Source organism: Sapajus apella, unplaced genomic scaffold (genome assembly GCF_009761245.1).
Source record: "Sapajus apella isolate SASKATOON/1434 unplaced genomic scaffold, GSC_monkey_1.0 scaffold16, whole genome shotgun sequence".
Classification (NCBI taxonomy): Eukaryota; Metazoa; Chordata; class Mammalia; order Primates; family Cebidae; genus Sapajus; species Sapajus apella.
In genome coordinates, this window is record NW_022436956.1 from 22,109,980 (window position 1) to 22,128,833 (window position 18,854).

Here is an 18,854-nt window from a genome sequence, read left to right on the forward strand (position 1 = left end):
GTCAAAGACAAAGAAAATCTTGAAAGCAGCAAAAGGTAAGAACCCATCCCATACAAGAAAACTGCCATAAAGGTATCAGTGGACTTCTCAACAGAAACAAAAACCAACCAGAAACAAAACCAAAAGGGAATGAGTTAATATACTCAAAGTGCTGGATTTAAAGCAAAACTAAACTGTCAACCAAGAATTCTATCCTCAGCAAAGCTGTATTACAGAAATGAATGACAAATAAAGATGTTCCCAGACAAATAAAAACTGACACAGCTCAAAACCACTAGACTTGCCCTACAAAAAATGCTAAAAGGTGTTAAGTTGAAACACAAAAAGAAAATTAACAAAATAAATATATATAAAAGTAAAAACTCAATGGTAATGGTAAATAGCCAAAATCAGAATATTCTAATATTATAATGGTGGTGTGTAAATCACTGATATCTATAATATAAAGATTAAATGGCAAAACTATCAAAAATAGCCATAGCTATAATAATTTGTTAAAGGATACAAAGCATAAAGAGATGTAAATAGTAACACAAAAACATAGACTATTATAGTTCATCAGACTTTCACAAGAAGTAGATGTTAATGGCTATGAACTGGTTACATTCACTAAATGATTTTTTGCTGTTAAATTTTCACTAGTACATGGCCTGAAAAGTAAACAAACAAACAAACAAAAAAACCCAAAACACTGGAGCTGGCAGGTATCTTACAGATTATTGAGTTTACCTAATTCATTTACAAATGGTGAAATAAATTGAAGAAGAAAGAGAGCAGAGGTAGGGCATAAAAGTGTAGAGGTTTAGTGTGCAATCAAAGTTAAGTTTGTTTTAACAGCTTAAATTAACTATAATAATTATAACATGTTCTATGTAAGTCTCATGGTAACTACAAAGCAAAAACCTATAGTAAATATGCAAAAGATTAAGATAAAAAAATCAAGACATATGCCACTAGAAAAAATATCAAATCATGAAGGAAGAGAGTAAGATAAGTAAAAAGGAACAAAGCCTTCACAAAACAAATAAAATGGCAGTAGTAATTCCTTACCTATTAATAATTACCTTGAATGCAAATACATTAGATTTTCCAATCAAAAGATATAAAGTGGTTGAATAAATTTAAAATAGAAGACTCACCTATATGCTACCTACAAGAGACTCACTTCAGAAGCTTTAAGGATACACAGAGTAAAAGTGAAGGGGTAGACAAAAGTCTCATGCAAATGAAAACCAAAAAAAAAAAGAGAGGTAGCTACATTAACATCAGACAAAATAGGTTTTAAGTCAAAAACTGTAAAAAGAGACAAAAAAAGGTCATTACATAATGATAAGAGTCAATTCATTCAGAGAGTATAACAAATCTAAATATACATGCACCCACCATCAGAACACCTAAATATATAAAGCAAATGTTAACAGATCTCAAGGGAAATATAGAAAGCAATACAATAATGATAAGAGACTTCAATATCCCACATTCAACAATGGCTAGATTGCTAAGAGAGAAAATCATTAAGGAAAAAGTGGAGTTGAACTACACATCAGACCAAATGGATCTCACACACATATATAGAACATTCCATTCAATAGCAAGAGAATATAAAATGTTCTCAAGCACACATGGAACATTGTCCAGGACAGGTCATATGTTAGTCCATGAAGCAAGTTTTAATAAATTTATGGAGACTGAAATCACATCATGTATCTTTTCTAACCATGACGACATAAAACCAGAAATCAAAAATAGGAGGAATTTTGAAAAATTCACAAAAATATGAAAATTAACCAACATGCTTTTGAACAACCAGTGGGTCAAATGAGAATCAAAAGGGAAATTGAAAAATATCTTGAGACAAACAAAAAGGAAAACACAACTTACCAAAACTTATAGGATGCAGCAAAAACAGTTCTAAATGGAAAATTTAGAACAATAAATGCCTACATTGGAAAAGAAGAATGGTTTCAAGTAAAAAACCTAATATTATGCCTCAAGGAACTAAAAGATTAAGAAAAAATTAAGTACAAAGTGAGTCCAAAAAAAAGCTATAACAAAGATGAGAGCAGAAATAAATAAAATAAAATGTAAACTAGAACAACATTAAAAACCAATAAACTAAGTTAGTTTTTTTGAAAGATAAAAATTGACAAAAGTTTTGCTAGGCTAATTTTAAAAGGAGAGAATGAAATAAATAAAGTCAGAAATAAAAGAGGAGACATTATACCTGATACCATGAAAGTAAAAAGGATCCTAAGATACAATGATGAAGATTATATGCCAACAAATTGGATGACCTAGAAGTAAATTCCTAGAAACATATAACCTATTAATAATAAATTATGAAGAAATAGAAAATGTAAACAGACAAGTAACAAGTAAACATATTAAATCAGTAAGTAAAGATCTCCCATCAAAGAAAAGCCCAGTACCTAATGGCTTCAGTGGGGAATTCTACCAAACATTTAAAAATAAGCATTAAAACAAATCCTTCTCAAACTCTCCCAAAAAATTAAAGAGGAGGGAATACTTCCAAACTCATTTTACTAAGTCAGCATTACCCTGATATCAAAACCAGACAAGGACACTACAAGAAAAGAAAATTACAGGTCAATATTCCTAATGAATATAGATACAAAAATCTTCAGCAAAATACTAGCAAACCTAACTCAACAGCACATTAAAAGGATAACTCACCATAATCAAGGGGATGTATTTCTGGGAAAAAAAAGCATGGTTCAACAGATGCAAATCAATAAATGCAATATACTACATTAAAAGACTGAAAGATAAAAGCCATATGTTCATCTCAATAAGTGCAAAAAAAGCATTTGACAAAATTCAACATTCTTTTGTGAATAAAAACTCTCAACAAATTAGGGATAGAAGAATGTATCTTAACCCAATAAAGGCCGTATATGTTAGCCCACAGCTAACACCACACTTAACCATGAAAAGCTGAACGCTTTTCCTCTAAGATCAGGAACAAGATATAGATAACTATTCTTACCACTTCTGTTTAAAATAGCACTGAAAGTCCTAACCAGAGAAATTAAACAAGAAAAAATGAAATAAAGACATCCAAATCTGAAAGGGAGAAGGTAAATTGTTACAATTTGCAGATAACATAATCTTTTATATTAAAATAAAGCCCTTAATGATTCCACCAAAAGGCTGTTAGAACTAATAAGCATAGTCAGTGAAACTGCAGTATACAACATCAACATACAAAAATCAGTAATATTTCTATACACTAACAACAGACTATCTGAAAAAGAAATCTAAAAACAATCTCATTTAGAATTGCACTAAAAATATAAAATACTTAGGAATAAACTTAACTAAAAAGGTAGAAAATCTGTAAAAAGAAAACTATACAATATTGATGAAAGAAATTGAAGAAAACACAAATAAATGGAAAGGCATCCCATGTTCATGGACTGGAATAATTAATATTGTTAAAATGTCCATACTACCAAAAGTGAGCTACAGATTCAATGCAATCACTATCAAAACTACAATAACATTTTCCACAGAATAGGATAAAAATCTTAAAATTCATATGGAGGAAAAAAGACTCTGAATAGCCAAAGTAATCCTAAGCAATAACAACAAAGTTGAAGGCATCACCCTATCTGATTTCAAAATTTTCTACAAAGTGATAATAATCAAAACAGTACGGTACTGGCAAAATTTTTAAAAAAAAGATGACAAAATACATAGACCAATGGAATAGTACAGAAAACCCAGAAATAAACCTAAGGATATGTGGCATTATATGCATTATGTGGCATCATATGCCCTAATTTTCAACAAGGGCACCAAGAAGACATAATGGGGAAAAGACAATCTCTTTAGTAAATATCCACATAGAAAAGAATGAAATTGGATACTTATCTTACACCATACACAAAAATCAACTCAAAATGAATTAAAAACCTGAAGCTATAAAACTCTTAGAAGAGAATATAGGGGGAAAGCTCCTTGACACTGGTCTTGGCAATGATTTTTTTAAAAAACAGCATACCAAAAGCACAGGTAACAAAAGCAAAAATAAATGAGTGGGAGTACATCAAATTAAAAAGCTTCTGCACAGCAAAGGAAACAATCAAAAATAGAAAAGGAAGTCTATGGGTTGGGAGAAAATATTTTCAAACCATTTATCAGATAAGGCATTCATATTCAAAATATATAAGGGACACATAAACTGAACAGCCAAAAAAAAAATGAATAAACCAATTTAAAAATGGGCAAAGGACCTGAACAGACATTTTTTCCTAAAAAGACATAAAAATGACCAACAGCTACTATATACAAAAAGGTGCTCAACAACACTAATCATTAGAAAAATACAAATCAAAACCACAATAAGAAAGCATCTCACACCTGTTAGGATGGCTTTTGTCAAAAAGACAAGAGATAACAAGTGTTGGTAACCATGCAGAGAAATGGTAGCCATTGTACATTGTTGGTGGGCATGTAAGACTCTGTAGCCACAGTAGAAAGCAGTATGGAGGTTCCTAGAGAAATTAAAAATAGAACTACTATATGACCCAGCAATCCCTCTTGTGGATATATACTCAAAGGAAATGATCACCACCTCATGAAAATATCTGCACTCCTATGCTTACTGAAGCATTATTCACAATAGCCAAGTTATAGAAAAAACTTAAGTAACTATTGACAGTTGAAGAATTTTAAAACTGTGGTGTGTGTGTGTGTGTGTGTGCGCGCACGCGTGCAATGGAATATTATTCAGCCTTTAAAAAGAGGGACATCCTGCCATGAAAGCAATATAGATAAACCAAGAGGACATTATACTAACTGAAATAAGCCAGACACAGGAGGAAAATATGGCATAGTCTCATTTATATGTGGATTCTAAAACAAACAAAACTAAATACATAGAAACAGAGTAGAATGGTGATTATCAGTGCAGGGGTCAGGAGAGGAGCTAATGGGAAGATGTAGGTCAAAGGGTACAAAGTTGAAACTGCAGAAGATGAATAAGTCTACAGACCTAAAGCACCGCATGATGACCAGGTAAAAATATTGTATTATATAACGGAAATTCCCTAAGACAGATTTTACAAACTCTATTCACTATAAATATATAAATGCATACATACATAAAGGTGACTATGTGAGACAATGAATATGTTAATTTGCTTGACTGTAGTAATCACTTGTTATGTACATGTATATCAAAACATTAGAGTTTACACCTTAAATATTAAATAAGTAAATAAATAAGGAAATCCTGCAGCCAACACATTCCAAGTTGATGAGGAGGATGGTCATTTGACCAATTACTGGCACCACACTTGTATTTCTCCATTTGGCTATCATGAAAAACCAATACAAATTCCATTTTCAGTCTGGAAATCCTGACAAAGACAGAAGTGAGTTCTGATACAACCTGCCTTAGTGAGCCCACATAGATCCTGGCTTTCTTCTCTGGGATCCCATGTCATCTGCTTAATTGTTGATTCTTAAAACTTGTCTAGGATGGGCATTAAGTTCCCCCATCTTCCTCAGGGAAGAATTCACCCTCTTTCCATTTGAAACAAAAACAGGATTTTTGTTCTTTTCATGATTTCTCAAAATCATTTTCTGTAGGTGTCCATGGATTTATTTACAAATTCTCCTGGTATCCTGGAATATACCTTCACTAATGCCTAAAGATTTAAAATCAATGAGAGCTACACAATCTTTCATCTATCAACTACATTGTTACCAAAAGCACTAAAAGATTAAAGAAAAAAAAACCAACAAGAAATTGGTATGGACTGCAAACAAACTTCTTCATTAAAACAGAGCCAGAGTGAATTAAAAAGAGAATAAGAATTCAAAGCAGCACCACGACATAAAAGAGGCAGCTCTGTGGTTTTAATTCTTTTGAAAATATACAAAACAGTAACTTGCTTAAATGACTTGGTGTACCTTTTTAATAACTATTACATATAAAAACTGTCCCTCTTCAAAATGTAAGTGCTTGGCTAGTTTCTGTCCCTGGTCCTCTTTGCTTCTCTCTCTAAAAGAACTTATCCTTCGAGAGCCATTTACTACTTAAATGATTACGGTTTTATGTCTGTAACATTATCTCTCCTAAAAACTGTAGACTTCAATTTCCAGAAGTACACCTGGCTTTCCTTCCTAGATAGTCCACTTTAATCTCAGGGTCACTTTGCCAAGCCAAAATATTACCTTTCTAAAAAAATGAAAAGTCCTCATTTCCACTTCCCCAATTCTGTTGCTAATGACATTTACTCTTACCATGCGTCTCACCTGAAATCTAAATCACCACCATTCTCTCCTCTTCCAAATCCAAATCAGTCACTAAGTTCATCAATCTTACCTTTGTAGTATTTCTTGCATAATGCCTTCCTTTACATCTCACAATCAGAACTCCAATTCCACCTCCCGTCACCTCACACAGCAGCTACAGTAATTCCTCCTACTACCTCTCTCCCCATTACTGGTTTTCTAGATTGTAATCTCCCCCGATTCCAAAAGAAGAGCAACAAATCCAACTTTCCAAAACATGCTCCCATCAAGTCATTGACGGGATGACAATCTACTGTTTCCAATGACCTCCCAACTACCCCATCTGATGAGCAAGACCATCCCCAGTTCTTGTTTACTCACTGCCACCAAACCTTTGCATACATTCCCAGTTAGCACTCTTTTTACAATTGAATTCAGTTATATCTATTCTTCTTTTAAATCTGAGCTCTGAGTCAAAGGCATAACTACTTACAGGGAGCTCAGAGTGAAACTGAGCCAACTTTGACAATTTGCACCTATGTGTAAGACCCTTTGCTAGGCACCGTAGAGGATATGAAGATTTGCATTTTGGTTAATCCAGACAAAACCACCACATATAACATCTTATACGGAAATGCATCCCAATTGCCTCCCTAAGTTACAAACTTCTTGGGTGGCAGGCAGGGGCAGGGGGAAATCACATTACAGTCTTGGTGCCACCTTTATCATAAAATAAGATGTCTGTCTGAACAGGCACCTCAAAACTTGTTTATTTGAATAAATATTGAACTCTAAAAAAATGAGAGCCGCCTAATGAAAGTCAACAACGAACTTTATTCAAATGCAAAAAAACTTTGATCTTTAACCTCCATCTGTATATCTAAGATGTCCTGTTTTTAAAGACAGATTCTTATCTGAGATGTCTGCAAATTTTGCTTTAAAGAAGTTAAATAGGCCGGGCACGGTGGCTCATGTCTGTAATCCCAGCACTCTGGGAGAACGAGACAGTGGATCACCTGACATCAGGAGTTCAAGACCAGTCTGACGAATACAGTAAAAACCCTGTCTCTATTAAAAATAAAAAAATTAGCCAGGCATGGTGACAGGCGCGTAGTCCCAGCTACTCCAGAGGCTGAGACAAGAGAGTTGCTTGAACCCAAAAGGCAGAGATTGTAATGAGCCAAGATCGTGTCACTGCACTCCAGCCTTGGGCGACAGAGCAAGACTCCGCCTCAAAAAAAAAAAAAAATTAAATAAGATGAACTTTCAAAGATCCTTCGAATTTCTTAATTTCCTATGGGTTAACTCCTTGTTAACTCATGGCTCCTCTAAGTGATTGTGGGAATAGTTGCATCAAACATCAAAGCATCCTAGTGGAAAATTCGCAAGCAATCTACAGCAGTTCCAGTTAGCTCAAAACCACTAATACAGATTTCTGCTTTTAGTGAAAGAGCAGTCCCATAAGATATTTTTTACCAGTGTTCTAGAAAAGCAATGTGGTGTTAGCCCAACACAGTACATGCCATCTAAGAATTATGTAACCATTTTCATATTAATCACCGGAGAATTATCTAATAAATATTTTATTTAAGACCACTGAGGAGGACGTTTCACACAACAAGAAATACATCTTAAATCCATCTTAGCCTTGCTTTAAAATACAACCATATGTATTGTGTCCCACTTTATGATTAATGGGACAAAAAGCAAACACTTTTCTTCTGCAATTCATGAAGGAAAGATTACAAAATACTGGAAAACATCATTTCATTTTTCTCTATGCACAGAGAATGAATGATAAGCCTTAAGCTATCAAAATGGTGGAGGTGAGTGGAACAGATTGACAATCAATGCATATAACATTAGATAGTACTGTAATAATATGGTAAAGTTATTAGAGATGTGAAAGGGGTGATTCTCCTCTATATTATCTTATCCTGAGTAACAGCTCTGCAAAACAGAAGTGAAAATTTTCCCCAGTCAGAACACATAAATGGAAGACATAAATGCTTCCTCTCTCCTAGAAGGCAAACAGAAACAGATGTTTCCAGGTGCTAGGCATTTTCCTTTTTGCCAGGGGTAATCTTAGCATGCTCACATTCAATAGTTCTTTCAGGAATATCCAAATAAAATTATTTTAGCTATTCTCATGAAGACGTAGTACCCACAATATAAAAGTTAGTCAGAATTAAGGATAAATATTAACAAGTGCTAGAATTAAAATAAAACTTCATAGGGATAAAAGATTACACAATGGGTACAGTGTACACTCCTCCTGTGACAGGTACACCAAAATATCAGAAATCACCACTAAAGAACTTATCCTTGTAACCAAAAGCCACCTGTGCCCCCAAAACCATTGAAAAATAAATAAATCTTCGTGGTTACTAACAAACAGCTAACACAATTAAGGATCTCACATTATTAAAATGCTGAATCAAGGCTCGGCCATGTTGTGGTATGTGTCAGTGTTATTTATTTCCCAATAATGTTTTATTGTATAAATATACCACATTTTTTGGTCCATTCATCAATTGATGGACATTTAGGTTTTTTCCATTTTTTGACTATTACTAATAATGTTCCATGAACATTAGCATGCATGTTTTTATACAGACATATGTTTTCACTTCTCTTGGAAGAGCAGAACTGATGGTTCACATGGTAACTCTGTTTAAGAACTGACAGACTTGTTTTCCAAAGAGCCTGCAGCACTTTCATTCCCATCAGCAGTGTTTGAGGGTTCCAGTTTTTCCACATCATTATTAACATTTGTTGTTATCTGTCTTTTTAAGTCTAGCCATCCTAGCAGGTGTGAAGTGGTATCTTACTGTGACCTTGATTTACATTTCCCCGATGGCTAATGACGTTGAGCGACTTTTGGCCATTTGTGCTTATGGGTCATTTGTATATGTTAGCTATGGATTTTTCACAGATGCCCTTTATCATGACAAGAAAGTACCTTCTATTCCTTGTTTGATGAGCGTTTTCATCCTGAAGGGTTATCGCATTTTGTCAAATGTGTTTTCTGAATTTGGAGATGATCATGTGGAGTTTGGTACTAGCTATTTTTGTTTTGCATACTTATGAAGTCTACACAATCCTAAAAATGTGTAATGCATTTCAGATTTTTATAAAAAGGTTCAAATTTAAATGAAGTATAAACCCTAAAAATTATATCTGTTAAACAAAAATTATAGGAGCCCATTGTTTTAGACTGAGCTTCTGCACCTAGCCACAAAAGGCCAGACCAAACCAAAATGGAGTCACTCAGGCTAAATGTCATGTAATCAAACTGAAACTTTAAAGAAGCCAATAGATCCCAAAACAGACCAGTTTTCCCTAAAAACAGGAGATTCCAGTCAACCTGAGTCAGTGCAATAAAGAAGTCTCCTCTGTTTTAACTTGCAAAAAAGTCACCGGAAGTAAACTGATGTTGACCAGTTTTTTTTCTATAGTTGCTTCCTTGTTCCCACTTTCCAAACCCACTGTTCTGCCATTGCTGAGTGGGAGCTCTCGTTCTATTTTGTTGACTAGAAGCTGCCTCAATTCATGAATCACAAAAAAAAGACAATTAGATTTATAACTAAATTTGTTGTAATTTTGTCTTTTGACTTGTTTATAACAAACGTTTGGAGAAGTATATCAGTAACATACTTATTTTAGAAAAAAAAATTTATTATGAAACCTATATAAGGACTTTTGAATGGTAAAAATTATAGTTTTCTTTTAAAATTCTACGGGTCTAATTTTTTATGGTTCTACTTTTTCAAGACTACTTCTTGGCTACTTCTGTTCTTCAGAACAGCAACCGAAACACACACTCCACTCAAAGCCTATGGACCACTCTACATAAGCCCAAATTAAACACAATTTCCATGTAGTTGAATATTGCAGAAAGCAATTCAAATAAAATAGAAATGGTATCATCAGAGGATCCGTATTCAACTTAAATAACCAAATCCATACAACATTAAAGAGGATAAAAACAAGTAGTTTCACAGATAGTTAAATATAACTAAGCCAAGTGGTTTTAGGAAAACCTGCATGAAACCTTTTAACTCAGTTAACTGCTTTCTAGTATTTAACAAAATCATTAAAAACAATAAGCTTTTTCTCCATGATTACACACAATCATTTTGTCAAAATACGTGTACGTAGACAATGGCATATTTTCCCCTTTGTGAAATTCAAATTGTAAATGCCATATTCTGTGCAGAATTTTTCCAAAGATGCTAAAAATATGTAAAGTATATTAAAACAGTCCAAAGTAACAGACCTCCAAAATAATTAATTGTACATTTTGAGGTTTTAGAAACTGTACTGGCTAATGTGGCTGCTGCTAGCTAGAACTAGGAGATAAGGAAAAGCTTTCATGAAGAACGTTTTACCATAGAGGAGAATCATTATAAGTAGCTCATCTTACACAGTCTTATTAAAAGAAAGCCTCACTAACATTAAGAACATTTCTTCTGTTTATTCTCCATATTTACATTCAGCCACCGAGTCTTAAAATACAGTGAAGAAAAAGGCATGCCATTATTACCAAGATAATTTCAAAAACATCATTTAAAATCAATTTGGGGGACAAATATCTTCCAGGCATTAACTGAATCACACATTTTCCAAAAACAATAACATTTATATACAATTTGCTTAATTTTGTGTTGTATGTCCCCATCTCATTCCACTCCCAAAACCCAAGCTACTTAGATTCAGATTTTTTGGTTCATGTTTAATTCTCCTGAGATTTCCAATGTGGCATATATTCCCAGAATTTCATTCTAAATCTTTTTGGATACGTAACAAGGAGAAAATGCTTACAAAGTTATAGAGATGTACAAGAACATAAACTATTGCATCATAGGAAGATGAGTCACTTTCCTCTTCACCCCAACATTCAGGATCCTTACACACTGGGATTGCACCACAAGCAATGCAGTGGCCAAAAGGGACTCTTCTTCCACAAAACACTGCACTAATTCTCCAGTATTCAGCTTTTCCACTTGAATGGAATAAAAACCCTTTTGAGAACAACAATTACAATCCCCCCATTTTTTTTTCTCAGGCGCACTATTGGACTTCTTAGTGCATGCACAATGCAAATAAGGCAAGCTTCCTTTCACAGAGTGATTAATATGCAAAGACAGCCTGCTTTTTTAGTAGGATGTGAAGAACCACCAACAAGCCTTTCTAAGCCCAGAGGTTTTTACAATTATTTCCACTGTTTATTTTTAAACAGAAGATTACACAATAACACCAAGCGCTGGAGCTCTAATTTGCCAATATTTTGTAAACAATGACAATTTAGATTTTTAAACCTTTTGTATCATATTTAAATCTATGGTCAACTATTGATTTCAATGTATTAATTTTTTCTCCCAAACCCAGGAAATTCATTTATATGGGACAATACTCAGGCTATACTTTTTATTAAGAAACTGCACTTTATTTTTAAATAGCAAATGAATTGTCTGGCATAAACTTTTGGAAAACTTGGTGATTTTTAACGTTTTTTATAAATTCCAAATGAAGACTAAGAACTGACATTTCCTTCTTGGTAAAAAAAAACAGAAAATCTGCTAGACAAACTCTAAAAGAGCTGTAACACTAGAAATTGTATTTTAATAGTAATCCATCTAGCTTACTTGTACACTTACAAAGATTGCAACTTTGCCAAGGTATTGTTAAATTCAATATAAGCCTGTTTTGATAAGAAAATTTAATAAAATGTGTTCAATAAAACAATGCTACAAAAAACAGTATCTTTGTGGAGTAGATTAAACACATATGCACATTGAATGAGCATTTCTAATCACATTATTTCCTGGATGATTTTTTTTTTTAGCAAATTTTCCAAGAAAAAGCAAACCTATCTGATAGGGCTGTTAGACCTTCCTTAATAAAGATTTCACTTGTCTCATCATTTTTGGTTTTGTACTGTCTCCATGCACAAAGTATCATGATGCAATTCTAATTGTAGAATTACCTGACATTTGCACCTAATATTTTAAGCAAAATATCATCAAAAACTCAAACATTTTGCTCTGTATATAATTTTTTTAAATCAATGCATTAAACATCAAAATACAACTTTGATTTTTTACATTATTTTTTAAAAACTTCTATAGATATAGTTTTAAGATAAAATGTTACAAATGGATAAGACTTAACCATACCAAATTGCATTTCAGCCAAAATATTTCAAAAATATATGTAGATCAATACATGGTCTAAATCAAATCGACCTTCTTGCCAACAGTCCCAAATCCCAAGACATGTGATTCTAAACAGACAATGACATCTACATACTTTCAGGTTTTATAGAATAGATATTAGCATCATTTAAAGAACATCAGCAAGTCATTCAAGATATTTTCGTTTCCCTGTGAAGTTCCAGTGTCCAGCTAGTACAAGGCACCTTATTTCCTGAATTTTCCAGACAGCTGCAGACATACAACCAATCCCATCAAATTCATCTGTAGGTTTAAATTGTTTTCCTTCTTTGTAGTTCTAAATTCTAAAAGCTCTCCCCCTTTGTACATTTAATAATTTTCCATTCCTAAAATTTTATAATTGAAAAAATATTGATTTGTTCTAGTCTGTAAATAAAAAAAGTGAAGATTAAATTCACAGCGAACCTCGTCATTTTAAATCTCTCATGTTGAGTAAGTTAAAAGAGCATATAATTTTGTATATAATTTTATACTCACTTATCACAAACAGAAAGTTTAGTTTTATAAATGCATATGTAAATTGTTAAAATAAATGCACATATTTATAATTTACGTTTTCTTAAAACATGTCCAACTATACATTTATTATTATAACTAAATAATTTTAACTGGGGTTTGTTTGTGAAAGCTTCTTCTCTTAATATTGCACAGGGCAGCAAAAATATAACTCAGTAATATATTGATTTACCTCCCAGCAACTTCAAAATGGTCTACTGTGAATATCTCTAGAAAACCAAATAGTGAATGATTTTTCTGATTTCTTATTTAGATACAAAAGCACCCTTAAACACCTAAATCAATCACTGTGTAAAATGTATATGTTCTCAAAAATAATGCCTATGCCTAACTTGGCCATAAAGGAATACAAATAATAAAAATATTCCTTTTATGAGAAGGAAGGCAGGTGAATGAGCTGCCTTCATGACCAGTTATCTTAACTGAGTCTGACTGGAAATTTAAATTCTGATTCCAAAGCCAATTTAGTTCAAAATGACCTCAAATGGTAATCTAGGGCAGTTAACTGACTCACTTTCAATCCCTTATCTTCAAAGAAAATCACATAATGTTCCTTTTTTTACTGCATTATGACAGATGGTGTTCTTTGATGAAAATTTTAAATTTTAAACACGTGATGAGTCACTCTTAAGTTACATTCACAAAAGGAAAAAAACTCAGAAAAGAATAAATAACTCCTAGTTATCATTTTCTGACATGTCAAGATAGACTTTTGTGTCATTCCACAGAAATAAATATTACAAGTATAAACAAAAAACTTTTGAACATGGTCTAGAATTTTTCACAAAGCTACTGAATGGTATTCATCTTTTACCTCCAACTCCTTGACCAACTACACAGAACATGAGAGTTATTCCATAAATACTGGCTTAAGTCAACAACAAGTCTGGGACATAGCCACTTGCCAATGTATTTGTGAAATTGTTCTTGTTCTGATTTGCAAAATCACTGCCAAGTCCACATCTTTCTATCCAAGAAATGTGGAATCTCAGGCCACCTTGGAATCTCTTGAGAATGCTTCAGTTCAGAAAAGTTTCCTCAAAACTCTTTAAATTGTGAAACCCGTGAAGTTTTCTGAACATTCCTGTTTGGGTCTTTGCCTTTGATGCACCCCTAGAGCATTTTCCTTTTCCTTTAAGAACTACAAGCTCATAGGCAGGTGTTGAACAATGAGAACACATGGACACAGGGAGGGGAGCACCACACACTGGGGTCAGTTGGGGGGTAATAGGGGAGGGACGGTGGGGGTGGGGAGTTGGGGAGAGATAGCAAGGGGAGAGATGCCAGATGTAGGTGATGGGGAGGAAGGCAGCAAATCACACTGCCACGTGTGTACCTATGCAACAATCTTGCATGTTCTTCACATGTACCCCAAAACCTAAAATGCAATAAAATAAATAAATTGGGAAAAAAAAAAAACTACAAGCTTCTTTCAGTCTTAACAATTCTATTCTAAAAGGTGCAAGATAAAAGATTTCAAAAGTCTGCTTTGGATTTTAGCAATTAGAAACCCTGAAAGAGATAGGTCATCACTGGGTCTGAGTCAGCTACAAAATTAAAGCCAATGGACCTTTTCATACCACTAACTTCAAACACACACACACACACACACACACACACACACACACACACACACACACAAACTGTAAGCTACAGGAGGGTAGCAGCCATATATCCCTTCTCCCATACTCCCCTCACCCCAGAAGAAGACTTGATTTTTATTAACAAGAGAGGTTGAACCAGACGCACTTTTTCCTTAGGTATACCAGACTTTGTTGAGGGCTGAAGCACCTCACTGAAAACAGGCGAATTAAATGAAATCCTGGGCCGGGCACGGTGGCTCAAGCCTGTAATCCCAGCACTGTGGGAGGCCGAGGCGGGTGGATCACGAGGTCAAGAGATCGAGACCATCCTGGTCAACATGGTGAAACCCCGTCTCTACTAAAAATACAAAAAATTAGCTGGGCATGGTGGCGTGTGCTTGTAATCCCAGCGATTCAGGAGGCTGAGGCAGGAGAATTGCCTGAACCCGGGAGGCGGAGGTTGCGGTGAGCCGAGATCGCGCCATTGCACTCCAGCCTGGGTAACAAGAGCGAAACTCCCCCTCACAAAAAAGTTCAAAAAAAAAAAAAAAATGAAATCCTGACTACCAAAGAAAAAATACCGCCAATCCATTTATTCCTATTCAGCTTAGAGAAAAACAGTAGTCGGACTTATACCCCACCTGCTGCAAAATTTTGGATTCTCTTAAATCAACCAGTCCAAAAGAAAATGTAAGTACTAATGAATATACATGGATGTCCCCACTGGGTTTCTGCACAGTCGTTCAGTGTGACACCCCACACTGAGCCCCACAGCTTTCAGGGTCTCACTCTTTACTAACAAACAGGCAGGGATCATTAGAATTTGAGGCATTAAATGAAACAACATGAAACACAAAAGGAGACACTACAGCAAAGTTTATAAAGAGGAATTCAGACAAAAAGAAACAGAAATAAGAGAAATGTTTTAAGCGCCTCAGCAATATGAAAGATATTGCATCAAGAAAGAAAAGGATGCTATGTTAGCTCTTCAGAGGCTTCTTTCCCTTCATTCTTCATGTTCCAAACAATCAAGGTTGCCAGATAAGTGCCTTCCAGATTAATGAAGTGTCACCAATATGATCTTTAGCAGCCACTATTATTTAAATACACTAAATTTTATGGCTCCACCATTATAGTGAATTGACAGGTTTGATATTAACCTTATGCAATGGAGAGTCTAGAGAAACCAGGTTTAATTTTTTAAAAATTACTTTTCTCAAAATCAAGATCTACTGGGCTTTGCTTTAACAGGAGGTAAAACAGCTCCACAATTAAACAAGGCATTGCCAACTCAGTTGCAACTCACGGCGATCCTGAACTCTCAGAAAATGAAAAACAAATGAAAAATGTGATTCTCATTAGAATCAATACTTAAATCCAACGTGAATTGTATATCCCTTCACTGTGAACTTCAGCAGAAAGAAAGCAAACAGGAAAAAATTACTGAGCTCACTATGTGCCAGACAGTTGTATATAAACTACCTCATTTCGTCCTCACAATAACCCTATTAGTTGGGTATTATCCCTGATTCACACCTAAATAAACTGACCGTTGGAGATTAAATAACTGGCTCAAGGTCATGAAAAGCAGGAGAGTCACAGTTTGAAATGTAGGTTTGATACCAAAGGTCCATGAAGCACCCCAAGCAGTATGCACTGCCTCCAACACCAAAAGTAGATACTAAATTCAGAAAGAAAGATAATTTATAATTATCAACCCAAATCAAAGAGCTCGCATTGGATCTCCATCTTCTTATGCCCGTGATAACAGACCTTTAAGGCTGCTGAAAATACACCTGAAAGTGTACTCTAAGTCCAATTCTCACATAGCAATTGCAGCTTAACTGGTGACTGGAAGCATCTCATGTGAACAGAATGGATGCTCAAATTGAAAATGAATAAAAGAACATTAGAAAAGTAATCAATCACTCATTTGCTGATCTGATAAAAACAACACATCCAATTTGTGACATGCAGAACAAGCTTCAAAAGATTTTGCTATAGATGCGTTTTTTAAAAGGTCTAGAAATAAATGTATGAATACCATGTGCAATGATGTATCTAAAAATAATCAACTCATATGATAAATGAAGTCACTGGGGAAAACCCCTAACTTTATTCATTTCCTCTGGTGTGAAATTGTCCTGTTGTCCTCTGCAAAGGTTGCTTATCAACTCTCCCCTCCCTCTGTCTCTTTTCCATGGTGATGCCCAGGCACCTTCATGATGAAGCCATCACCTGACCTAGCAGCCCTCCTTTTCTTCTTTCTTTGCCAAGTGTCCTGGATATCAGCTCTTCCTCAGTCTTTGACTCTAAGTAAATAACTTGAATTTCACCATTCAACTGAAATCCCTTTGACATCGCCACTCTCCGCTGACACAAATCCCAAGTTTCTACTTAATTCTCACCTTCTTTATAATCTTAACCACCCTAGGTACTGCTGCCCTTGTTTTTACTGCACGATTTGTTTAGCAAAGCAGTATGAGCTCGTTATCAAAAACTTAGACAACATAAATAGTGATTTATCTTCTTCCAGTCTTCATTATAGAATGAGTGAAAGAGTTGTTTTTTTTTTTAACAAGATTGGGATTATACCTATATATATACTGTTTGTTTCCAACTTTTTTCCACTTCACTTTATTATACTTTCCTAACCTCGGCATTCCTACCACTAAGCTCTGGTTCTCTTCATTTGCTCACTATTACCTTCTGAATTATAGGCAAGTTATCATTCTGTGTGCTACATAAATACTGCCACATAAATATTTATGGGTGTGATAAAAACCCCGCAAAGTACTAAACATAACTCATGGTGTTTTTCTCCCCACTGAAATAATATAAAAATTAGACTACTACCATCTTTGAGTCTTGGTCTCTCTAACTGGGCTTCCCCCAGTCACCTCCCAAACATGGAACACACATACTTACCTCATCCACCCTTCCTCTCAGTGGAGCTAAATTCTTCCTTCAAAGTCTCCTTCAACTCTCACCTAACATTGTACGAGTTCTCCAGTGTCTGCATATTCATTTCATTCCCTGAAGCTTATAAATTTAAAGAGCTTTCTCTCTCCCCATCATCTGCCATTTGGGATCTATCATCCATCCTTGCTGGTTGCTTTACTATTTCTAACATCTCAGCTACGCCCCTTTTATCCTTATCCAAAGTCATTACAAGTGTATCTTTCCAAAATTATCTGCTTTAGAAAATATATCACAGTTGGGTTTCTTTAATCTAACAAGCACCTCTGGCAGTACATACAATTTGATTTTTATACAATTTTTCAGTCAGTTGCTGTCTACTAATAAAATGTACAGCTTAACCACCCCCTGGTTCCCAGGCAATATTTATCCTGACTCTGAAATGTTAAGTGCCTCATTGGCTGTAGAAGCTACCCGGTATTCCCAGTTATCTTTTCATTCCCAATCAGACAGAAAGCTCTGCAAGGTCAAGGTACCATAATTTAGGGCACAATGGTGTGTATCTTCAGTTCCAGCCATGGCTGAGGCAGGAGCCCAGGAGTTTGAGGCCAGCCTGGGCAACACAGTGAGATACCATTTCCAAAAAAGGTATAATATTTAGAGTTTGGTTTGTTTTGTTTTTTCACACCCTGTAGTTAACTGACTGCTTAGATGCTCAATACGTAATTTTGCTGTCATTTCTTCCTCCTATCCCTCACAACCCATTCCATTTCTACTCTATACCTTCTGATGTGCTCCCTCCACTAGACTGTTTCACCCTCTCTTTGATGCTACATTCTTCCTTCGACAACAGTAGCTTCCAAACTGTTTTGACCTGAGCCAAAAGAATGTTTTCCATCACACCCAAGTTACATATTACACACACTCACAAACACACACACACACAGAGAGAGAGAGAGAGAGAAATTGAAGTACTCAAAGCATGCTTATCCTTATATAAAACACACTCTTTTCCATTCCACTTCTCTTTTCCTCCTTCTTTCCCTCCTTCCTCCCTTCCTTCTTTCTTTTTCAATGTATATAGAAGTCCATTAAATAGATTTCATCATCCATAGTTTGAAAAATACTGACCTACAAGTTAAGGTATTAGGAGGACCAAACTTTTTCTAAAACCTAACCTGACTCTTAATTTCTCCAGCATATTGGCAGTATCATGATTATTTCATTTCCTTGAGTCTATAACTTTAAAGATCTTTATCCCTCTCAGTTATCTATATTTGGGAGCTATCATCTACCCTTGGTTGCTTTACTATTTCTAACATCTCAGCTATGCCCC

General features: G+C 34.8%; 1 protein-coding gene, 1 long non-coding RNA gene and 1 pseudogene across 24 annotated transcripts in view; all 3 read right to left on the reverse strand.

Moving 5' to 3' along the window:
- Positions 1-18,854, reverse strand: part of NCAM1 (neural cell adhesion molecule 1) — a 311,891-nt gene that overhangs the window by 282,600 nt on the left and 10,437 nt on the right. The window lies entirely within an intron of this gene.
- LOC116556282 lies at positions 11,204-14,835 on the reverse strand. Its single transcript, XR_004270921.1, has 2 exons — positions 14,437-14,835; positions 11,204-14,164 (listed from the first exon to the last, which is right to left on the reverse strand). It is a non-coding gene; the product is annotated as an uncharacterized LOC116556282 (long non-coding RNA).
- On the reverse strand, positions 11,807-11,877 carry LOC116556443 (annotated as a pseudogene).